At 41.3% G+C, this 11,048-nt stretch overlaps 1 pseudogene; it reads right to left on the bottom strand.

Annotated features, from left to right (window-relative positions):
• Nucleotides 1–6,880: 6,880 nt before the first annotated feature.
• Nucleotides 6,881–10,318, bottom strand: LOC146930325 (uncharacterized; annotated as a pseudogene).
• Nucleotides 10,319–11,048: the final 730 nt, after the last annotated feature.

Here is an 11,048-nt window from a genome sequence, read left to right as displayed (position 1 = left end):
AAAAGAACTAAAAACAAAACTTGACATTAATGGGGACTGTTCTGCAATTATTAAAAATTAAAGGACTAAAAAGAAAAATAACGAAAAGGACTAAAATGCAAATGTTAAAAATTGAAGGACTAAAGTGCAATTTTTTTTAGGGTTTTTAGGACTAAAATGAAAATTTAAAAATGAAATTGAATTAAAATTTGGTAAATGGAAAATAACGTAAAGTGAAACCAATAAAAGACACAAAACGGACTAAAACGAACCAGCTACTTAAATGAGGTACTTTAAAGTAACCTCTCTCTGCCAAAATTTCATGTGAAATGACCAAAATGCCCATAGGGACTAAAACGACTCAAAATGACTCAGATACAATTTTAAAGTGGTTTTTAACAGAGAATCAAGGCAAGAGTTTATACAAGTGAAATTAAAAGACTCAGAGACAATTTTTTAGAAATTAAACAGAGCTTTGACACATGAAAAGACTAAAATGCCCCTAGGGGCTAAACTGACTCAAAATGACTCCAAATGCAATTCTAAAATGGATTTTGTCATGAGATTGAAGCAAGACTTATTCAAACCAATTGAAAAGACTCAAACAATTCTTCAAAGATTGAAAGAAATTTTAACTTAGGAAATGACTAAAATACCCTTTTTCATGAATTTTGCAAGTAATATTGAAATAAGATGCAGAGAAAGATACAATTGATCAGAGACATATTCAAATGACTTGAAATGCAAGAAAAAAAGAATTGAGCTAGTATTTTTAGGTCCAAAATTAGGGTATAACAGCTGCCCCTATTTAAGTTTCTTTGTCCGGAGAGTCAAGAGACGAAGTCTTTGATTTGACGGGACGAAGATACTTAAATATTAACATTTGCACTGTTTTTGGACATAAAAATACGCTCTCAGATTTTTGAAATATGAATGCCATGCAACATTTTGATTATGAATGCAAGACAAGCGAACCGGGGTCTACAGAGCACGTCACATCACTGGGGATTTAGGTAGACATTGACAGGGTAGACAAACCAGGGGACAAAAGATAGGTACAAGCTGTTCCTTGGATCGAACTCGCCACTTGACCATGGAATAGCAATACAAGACAGGTACAAGCTGTTCTTTGGATCGAACTTTGGCACTTGACCGGAAACATAGACATATAGAGAGATACAAGCTGTTTTTTGGATCGAACTTGTCGCTTGATTGAAGATACAAACAGACAGGCAGGTGCAAACTGTTCTTTGGATCGAACTTGCTATTTGACCTGGAAATATAGGCAAAATGCTGATACAAGTTGTTCTTTGGATCAAACTTGCGGCTTGATCAGTATTACAATATGCAGGTTGGTGCAAACTGTTCTTTGGATCGAACTTGTCGTCTGACCGATAACAAAAATAAGCAGGGTACAAACTGTTCTTTGTATCGAACTAGCCATTTGATCGGAAATGTAGGCATATAAGCAGGTACAAGCTGTTCTTTGGATCGAACTAGCCACTTGACTGATAACAAGATACAAATTGGAAGTTGGATTTTAGAAAGGACCCAAATTGAGAGTAAGTTGATATTGACTTGACTTGAAAATAGACATGACCATTATTGTTGGCCCAAGAGCAAATTGAGAGTGGATTATCATTGACAAAGACATTGAATTGAAAGTTTGAGATTTGAAAGAGGGATTGAAAATTGAGATTGATCAGAGACATAGACATAGACATTGAATTGGAGAGTTGAAATTTGAATTGAATTGGAGATTGAGATTGAGTTGAATTGAATTAGAATTTGAAATTGGGTTGAATTGAAATTGAGATTGAGTTAAATTGACATTGAGATTGGATTGAAAGTTGAGATTGAATTGAAGTTGACAGTCGAAATTGAATTGAATTGAAATTGAGATTGGATTGAAATTGGAAGTGAGTTGAATTTGAAAGTGGAGATTGAGCTGATTGAAAGTTGAGTTTGGGAATGCAACATGTATTCATGGTATAACGAAATTATTGAATGTATGAGCACATAGAATGCATGATTATGCATGTATGAATGCTTGAAATGCATGATTGGTTCGTAGTTTGACAGAGAAGTTTCACAGAGACAGACGAAACATTGGAAGATTGGGCACGTAGTGGCTCGTGCTATAACATGTTCACATGGAAATCCTTTTTGGAGAGACCGTCGTTGAGAGATGTATCAAGACCATGGCTGAGGGCAATAGAACTTGTAAAGGAGGGACCCTTGGAAGATTCTTGAATACAGTGTCGCCGTTGTTAGGCGTGTCAGTGCTGGGTAAACATTGGATGTTCGCATCTGTGGTCAATGCTTTTCATATCATTTTCATTCTTTCATCTTTCAATCCCATTTTTGCCTGAACCGCCCTTTCGAGTTTTCGATTCACCGGGAATAAATTCTTTTCACTACCCCATTTTTGCCTGAATTGCCTTCATAGGTTGTCAATCAGCGGGGTGCTCATTTTTGCCTAAGCCGCCCTCTCGGGTTTTCAACTTAGCGAGCCTTTCATTTTGCATTTTTTTCAATTATCATTTTCATTCTGTTTTTCATTCTTGTCATTGACCACAGATCATCCTGGGGAGTAACCTGCTCGTAACATGTATTGAAATAGACATTGACATTCATTTATTCATGCATGTTTCATTGAAATGTACCGTATTGCTCAAGTTTGCTTTCAAAATAGACAGGAAAAGATTTTTCAATTTTCAAAGATGTTTGTTTCAGACATTGACATTATCAGATAGAAAGAAAATATTTTGTATATAGCATTGAAAATAGAAAGAAAATAGAGTTTCAAACAATAGCACATGCTCAAATTGATGTAGAAGAGTGAAAATTAGCCAAAGGCATAACTCCACGGATTTACAAAGCTTGGAAAATGGTAATTTTTATTGGTTGGTGATACATTGAACACGATGACCGCTACATTTCATAGAAATTTTGAATTCACAAGTACAGAAGCTTCTGATGAAGACGATCATTGACAGCTGCAGATGCCCCAAGAGGTGATGGTGATTTGCCAGATATAGTTACTTGTCTTTTATTGTCAACCTCATTTTTGCATGAACCGCCCTTTCGGGTTTTCGGCTCATCGAGGCGCTCATTCTTGCCTGAGTTGCATACAATCTCAGCGAGCTTTTTCATATTCATTTTTTTTGTCCCTAACTTTTGCCTGGATCGCCCTTTCGGGTTTTCGATCCACCGAGAAGCGCATTTTTGCCTAGGCCGCCCTTTCGGGTTTTCGACCTACCACGCTGTTCTTTTCTTTTTTAGACAAAGTATTTCTTGACTATATCGGCATTGACAGGATTTGGAAGTTCAACACCATCCATGTGTGTAAGAATCAAAGCACCACCGGAGAAAGCCTTCTTGACAACATAAGGACCTTCATAGTTAGGCGTCCACTTGCCCCTTGGGTCGGGTTGCTGGCTTATTCTTCTTTTCTATACAAGTTCGCCTTCCTTGAATTCTCGAGGTCGGACTTTCTTGTCAAAAGCATTCTTCATTCGCACTTGATACAACTGTCCGTGAGCCATAGCATCCATACGTTTTTCTTCAATTAAATTCAACTGATCATACCGACTCTGACACCATTCAACCTCAGTTAATTTTGCTTCCATGATCACTCGAAGAGATGGAATCTCCACTTCCAGGGGAGAACTGCTTCCATAACATATACCAGAGAGAAAGGAGTTGCCCCGGTTGAACTGCGCACCGTAGTACGGTAACCATGCAAGGCAAAATGTAGCATCTCATGCCAGTCCTTGTAAGTAGTGACCATCTTCTGAACAATCTTCTTGATGTTCTTGTTAGCGGCCTCAACTGCACCATTCATCTGAGGTCTATAAGGAGAAGAGTTGTGATGTTCGATTTTGAATTCTTCACATAAAGCTTGCATCATGCTATTGTTCAGATTGGAACCATTGTCAGTGATGATTTTGTTAGGAACCCCATATCGACAGATGATGTTATTCTTGATAAACTTTACCACCACTTGCTTGGTCACGTTTGCATAGGAAGCAGCTTCAACCCACTTGGTGAAATAGTCAATTGCCACTAGAATGAAACGATGTCCATTGGAAGCCTTTGGTTCAATTCTTCCTATCATGTCAATGCCCCACATAGAGAAAGGCCATGGGGAAGATATAACATTGAGAGCGTGTGGAGGCACATGAATCTTATCAGCATAAACTTGACATTTATGGCATCTCTTGGCATGTCTGTGGCAGTCACGCTCCATAGTTATCCAGTAATAGCCGGCTCTTAACAGTTTTCTTGACATGGTGTGACCCGAAGCATGGGTCCCAAAGGTGCCGTCATGTACATCATGCATCAGTTTCTCAGCTTCCTGTTTGTCAACACACCTCAACAAGACCATGTCATAGTTCCTCTTGTATAGGATTTCTCCGTCCATAAGGAATCTGCTAGCTCATCTTCTCAAGGTCTTTTTATCCCTGTTGGAAGCACCCGGTGGATATTCATGATTCTGCAAGAATTGTTTGATGTTGTGATACCAAGGCTTTTTATCGTTCACATCTTCATCAGCTTGATCTAGCATACTTTCAATAGTAAACACATGAGCGGGTCTATCAAGACGCTGCACTTTGATTACGGGCACATCATTCCAGTGATTCACACGAAACATGGAAGACAAAGTAGCAAGAGCATCAGCCATTTGGTTTTCATCCCGAGGGATGTGGTGCAGCTCAACCATGGTAGAATATGTCAACAGACGTCTTGCATAGTCACGGTAAGGGATCAGCTTCTCATGATGAGTCTCCCATTCACCCTTTATCTGATTAATGACAAGTGCAGAATCTCCATAGATGTCAAGGTGCTTAATTTTCAGGTCAATGGCTTCTTCAACGCCCAAGATGCATGCTTCATATTCAGCCACGTTCGTGCATTCAAAAGTTATTCGTGCAGTGAAAGGAATGTGGTGCCCCTGCGGTGTTACAATGATGGCCCCAATTCCTTTACCATAAGCATTAACGACACCATCAAACACCAATCCCCATTTGCTATTAGGATCTGGCCCTTCACTGATCAGTGGCTCTTCACAATCTTTTGCTTTCAGATACATAATCTCTTCGTCAGGGAAATCAAACTTAATTGGCTGGTAATCATCAAGAGGTTGACAAGCAAGATGCTCAGCGAGGATACTTCCTTTGATTGCTTTCTGAGCTTTGTACACAATATCATATTCAGACAACAACATTTGCCAACACGCAATTTTTCCAGTAACAGCAGACTTCTCAAAGATGTACTTGATTGGATCCATTCGGGATATCAACCAAGTTGTATGATTTACCATATAATGATGCAGGCGTTTGGCAGCCCAAGCTAAAGCATAACAAGTCTTTTCAAGCATTGTATACCGAGTCTCACAGTCAGTGAACTTCTTGCTCAGATAGTAGATAGCATGCTCTTTCTTGCCAGTCTCGTCTTGTTGACCGAGAACACAACCCACTGAATCATCTAACACTGACAGATACATAATCAAAGGCCTTCCTTCCACTGGCGGGACAAGGATAGGTGGTTCCAACAGGTATTCTTTAATGCTATCAAAAGATTCCTGGCATTCATCATTCCATACTACAGGCTGATTCTTTCTGAGCAATTTGAAAATTGGACCACAGGTAGTAGTAATGTGAGATATAAATCTTGAAATATAATTCAGGAGTCCGAGGAAACCTCTGACTTGCTTTTCAGTTTGAGGGGCCAGCATCTCTCTGATGGCTCGGACTTTGTCAGGATCAACTTCAATGCCTCTTTGACTGACAATGAAACCTAACAACTTTCCAGATCTTACGCCAAATGTGCACTTGTTAGGATTCAACCGCAGCTTGTACTTTCTTAGCCTTTCAAACATCTTTTTCAAATACACAACATGCTGCTCTTCATCACTTGATTTCACAATCATGTCATCAACATACACTTCAATCTCTTTGTGAATCATATCATGAAATAGAGTAGTCATACCTCTTTGATAGGTAGCACCAGCATTTTTCAAGCCAAACGGCATCACTTTATAACAGAATGTTCCCTATGGAGTAATGAAGGACGTCTTTTCTCTATCTTCAGGAGACATCCGTATTTGGTTATAGCCAGAGAAACCATCCATAAAGGAGAACACTTTGGATTGAGCAGTACTGTTAACAAGCACATCAATATGAGGCAATGGGAAGTTATCTTTCAGACTGGCTTTATTCAAATCTCTGTAATCAACACACATTCGAACTTTCCCATCTTTCTTCGGTACTGGTACAATGTTGGCAATCCACTCAGGATATTCAGCTGTCATGAGGAAACCCGCATCAATCTGCTTTTGCACCTCAGCCTTGATCTTAAGAGCCATGTCTGGGCGAGACCTTCTCAATTTCTGCTTGACAGGAGGACATTCCGGTCTTGTCGGTATCCGATGTTCCACAATCTTGGGATCTAGACCCGGCATATCTTCATAGGACCATGCAAAAACATCTGGATAATCATGGAGAAGCTGAGTAATCTTCTTTTTCACTTCTGGCTCAAGTGCAGCACCAATCTTGATCTCTCGTTTGTTCTCTTCAGTACCCAGGTTGACAAGCTCAATCTCTTCCTGGTGAGGCTGAATGGCTCTTCTTTCTTGCTCAAGCAGTCGAGAGATCTCATACGGTATCTCTTCCTCATCTTCCTCATCTTCAGCTTCATATACAGGGAATTCAAAACTTGGAGGAACCATAGGGTCACTGTGTTCAACGGGTTTATTGTGGTTCAATCTGCATAATATGATTGGAATGATTTTTTTAGAAAAAGTTTTTCATGCAGATTTTTGAAATTAATAAGAAAATACAGATGTTTTGGTTTTTTGCTGGCATTACCATTATTTCCAAGAAAAGACACTAAAAAGTAAAAAAACAAAGAGTCGTGAGAAAGACGACAACTTTTATTGATAACGGCAATGCCGAAACAAACATGCCCTTACAATGATATCACTTTCGCCTTGGGCAGAGCGAAAGGATTGTTATTTTGAAAACAAAGAAAAACATGAGCAACAAGACACATTACATGGAAGCATGCATGACTAAAGGAACATCAATGGCCTCCCAATTTCTCACAGTGCCTTCTGGTACAACAAATGTAGGCACATAACTACTTTCAGCAACATCTTCAGCAATAGCATTGATAAACCCAGCACTGTAGAAAGTTCCAGTTGAAACGCCTGAGGTCGGGGAGAATCCAAGGCCCTCTTTACGCTTGTTTTCCAAGATCTGTATCACTTTGCCCCAGCCAGCAGCTTGCCCTTCTTGAACAGCCTTCTGGGCGTCTTTCAGTGAAGCCATACTAGCACTAGCTCTCCGGGGTTCTGCCCCTTCAACAGTCAAGCCTTGAAATGACGTCCCTTCAGCGGACCCTGATTCAACACAAGAGAAAGATGACACTTGGCTAACCAGACATGCTTCTTCACCATGTACAGTGACAAGCTTACCATTCCTCACAAACTTGAGCCTCTGATGTAGAGTAGAAGTTACTGCCCCAGCGTCGTGAATCCACGGTCTTCCGAGGAGACAACTGTAAGAAGCATTGATGTCCATGACCTGAAACGTGATCTGGAATGTCTCAGGACCAATGATAATTGGCAAGTCTACTTCCCCAAGAACATCCTTGCGAGATCCGTCGAAAGCCTTAACCAGATAGCTACTTCCCCTTAGAGAGAGTCCATGATGACTCAGCTGTCTCAGTGTAGACTCAGGCATTACATTTAAGGATGATCCAGTGTCCACCAACACATTGGATATCATGTCAGACTTACAGTGTACTGAGATATGCAGAGCCAAGTTGTGGTGTTTTCCGGCTTCGGGGAGTTCATCGTCATCAAACCCCAAGTTATTGCAAGCAGTAATGTTGCCCACTATTCCATTGAACTGATCCACGGAGACTTCATGATCAACATAGGCCTGTTCCAATACCTTCAATAGCACTTTCCTGTGAGCTTCTGAGCTCAAGAGTAAGGACAAGATGGATATCTTTGACGGAGTTTGCAGCAGTTGGTCTACAATCTTATAATCGCTCTTTTTGATAAGCCTCAGAATTTCATCCAGATTAGACTCTTCAATAGATTGGCCTGATGGGTTGGCATTCTGGTTAACAGGAGGAGCAACTGGCGAAGTTATTGTAGCAACACGTGTAACCACCTTCTTTTGGAACAAGGGTGGACGGACTTTTCCGCTTCTCAGAGCTGTAATTTCTCCCGCAACATTATCAACCGTAGCTGGGGATACTAGAGGTACTTCCACTCCATTCTCAATCACGGTTGCATCGTACTTGTAAGGGATTGCCTTTGTAGAGGCATAAGATACCGGACCAGGTAATCTGATCACTAAGGGTTCAACATTCCTTGTCTGGGATATACTTTCAGTGGGAGAATCATGAAACACTGGCACGATCACACAAACATCACTGGCAATTAAGTATTTATCATCCATTAGGCTTTGTATATCACCTTGTACCACACAACAACCCATAGGATTTTGAAGACATTCTGAACAAGAAGCATGATCGTGATTGAACAAAGAAGCTTGGCAAAGTTTGACATGTAGCGGTACCAAGGGAGTAACAACATTGCGGACATCCAACTCGGGATTCTCTTGATGAACAGGAACTCTTTCGAAAGCCTCGATCATGTTAACAGCAGCATGGTTTGGAAGTGGATTGTCAAGAACATGAGGAACACTATTTTCAAAAGTCAACCGTCCTGTGTCCATCAGGTCTTTTACAATATATTTTAGAGCATAGCAACCTTCAACATTGTGGCCTTGAGCGCCCTGATGGAATTCACATGTGAGATCTTGTCAGAACCTGGGAGGCAATGGTGTAGGCGGAGGCTTGCCTGGTCTGGTGACGCAGTGGCCCTTAGCAAGTAAAGTTGGGAGCAGCTCAACATACCGCATTGGTATTGGTGGGAAATAAGTCTTGGGCTGAGGACCCTGTTGTTGCTGCTGCTGCTGTTGAGCAGGAGGCTGTTGTTGTACTTGTTGAGCAATGGCATTAACGGGCACTGGTGGTTGACCCGGTGGCAGAGGGTATTGCTGGTAGAATGGCGGGAAGAAAGGATGTTGAGAGTACTGCATATATTGGTAGGGCTGAGGCAACTGAGCAGCATTAATAGGAGCGACTGTAGCTGAAGATTGGTTACCGGATACCATCCCTACTTCGGATTCCTTCCTCTTGTGGTGGCCATTACCATACTTCTTAGGTGCACTAGCTGAAGATTCACCCTTCTCGAGAACAATAATACCCTCTCTGACAGCCTTCTCTAGACGAGTTCCCATAGTAACCATGTCGGAGAAGTTGTTTGGAGCAGAGACTATCATTCTTTCCTTATATTCCTTCTTCAGAGTCTTCAGGAATGTCTGTGTTAATTCTTCCTCATCAAGCCGAGGAGAAACACGGGCAGCTGCCCCTCTCCATCTCTGAGCATATTCACGGAAGGTTTCATCTGACTTCTGAGACAAAGACTTAAGAGAATCCCTATTCGGCTTCAACCGGGTGTTAAACTTATAGTGACTTTCAAAAGCAGCAGCAAGTTCTTCAAAAGTATGAATATTGTCTTTGCTCAAACTCGTATACCAGTCTGCTGCATCTTCCATCAAGCTATCCTGGAAACAATGGATCATTAGTGCATCATTATCTGCATAGTTGGCCATCTTTTGGACGTACCGAATGACATGGCTATGTGGACAAGAAGTTCCATTGTATATGTCGAAATCTGGCACTTTGAACTTCTTAGGAACCTCAAATCGGGACACCAGGCATAGATCACGAGCCTTAGCAGAGACACCTTTCCCACGGCTAGCCTTGACCTCACGGAGTTCTCCAGCTAGCTCTCTCAACTGTTCTCTCATAGCCTCCACTATGGGGTCTTGTCCACGCGGAGTGTCAACATCAATTACCTGCTGCACAGTGTGTACAACAGGGTCGGTAACAACAGTAGTCACTTGAGGCATAGAAGTACTTGTACCAGCAAAAGTTGACATAGGAATCTGTCCCTGACCAGCAAAACCAGAGATACCCGCAGCAGTATTAGGAGAATAGAAAGCTGAGAGTCCATAAGGACGCCCATTGGGCATAACAAAACGAGCATCAGAAGCCACAGTAGACAGTGGGATAGACGGGATCCCTTCAGTAGAAACTGGAACAGATGTGGCTGGTTGTTCTTGTGCAGCCATCATAGTGGACATAGCGTCGTGAGCCTTAGCCAAGTCTTCTTTCATAGCAGCCAATTCGGCACGGAGCTGAGCATTTTCTTCTTCAAAGTTAGCCATGATTCTTCTCTTGTAAAATCTTGTTTGATGAACTCTGTCTGGTTGGTAAACTTTACGAGTACGAGCCACTTTTCAGACTGCGGCAGAAAAAACCAGGAGGCAATGAGCACGAGGGAAGTTTTTTGTGACCAATGAATGCACATGATGCATGAGATGTGTTAATGCATATGCAAAAAGACTCTTTTTGTGTTATCGAAGGGTTTTTTTAGACAAATTAGAAACTTGTAAACATTACTAAACAATTGGAACATCATCACAGAGTCTTACAAGATGATTCCCTTTGAAATACTAAGCCAAGGGATAGACTTTGAAACGTAAAACAACATAATCAACTGGAAATAACAAAAGGGAATGGAAATCCTCAAGCATAGGAAGTGGAAGCATCATCCTCAGACTCAGACTCATAGCTGCAGTATCGGGCATAGAAGTTACGGGCACCCCTAGCCCTCTTGGAATCCCTCATAAGCAACTTATCCTTTTCTTCAATTTCTCTCCTAGCTTTAGCCAACTCTTTCTTCAATGTCAAAACCTCATGGGTCTTCTGCTCATCCTTTCCATCCAAAGTCATGATCAAGTTCTCAGCCTCATAGTATCTAGTCTTCCACTGATTCTTCTCCCGACTCTTCATAGCTAGATGCTCCTGATACATCTCCTGAGTAGGGGGTAGTAGAGGCAAAGGCATGGTAGGAATAGATGCAGACACGTATCTCATAGAGGGGTAAGGCATACCAATCTCCTCAGCTGGGTTTATCA

The sequence above is a fragment of the Medicago sativa genome, chromosome 4 (genome assembly GCF_051527215.1).
Source record: "Medicago sativa cultivar Bolivia chromosome 4, Bolivia_mono, whole genome shotgun sequence".
In the NCBI taxonomy this organism is placed as follows: Eukaryota; Viridiplantae; Streptophyta; class Magnoliopsida; order Fabales; family Fabaceae; genus Medicago; species Medicago sativa.
Note: the sequence above shows the minus strand (reverse complement) of the source record. Positions and strands in the feature narration are given on the sequence as shown.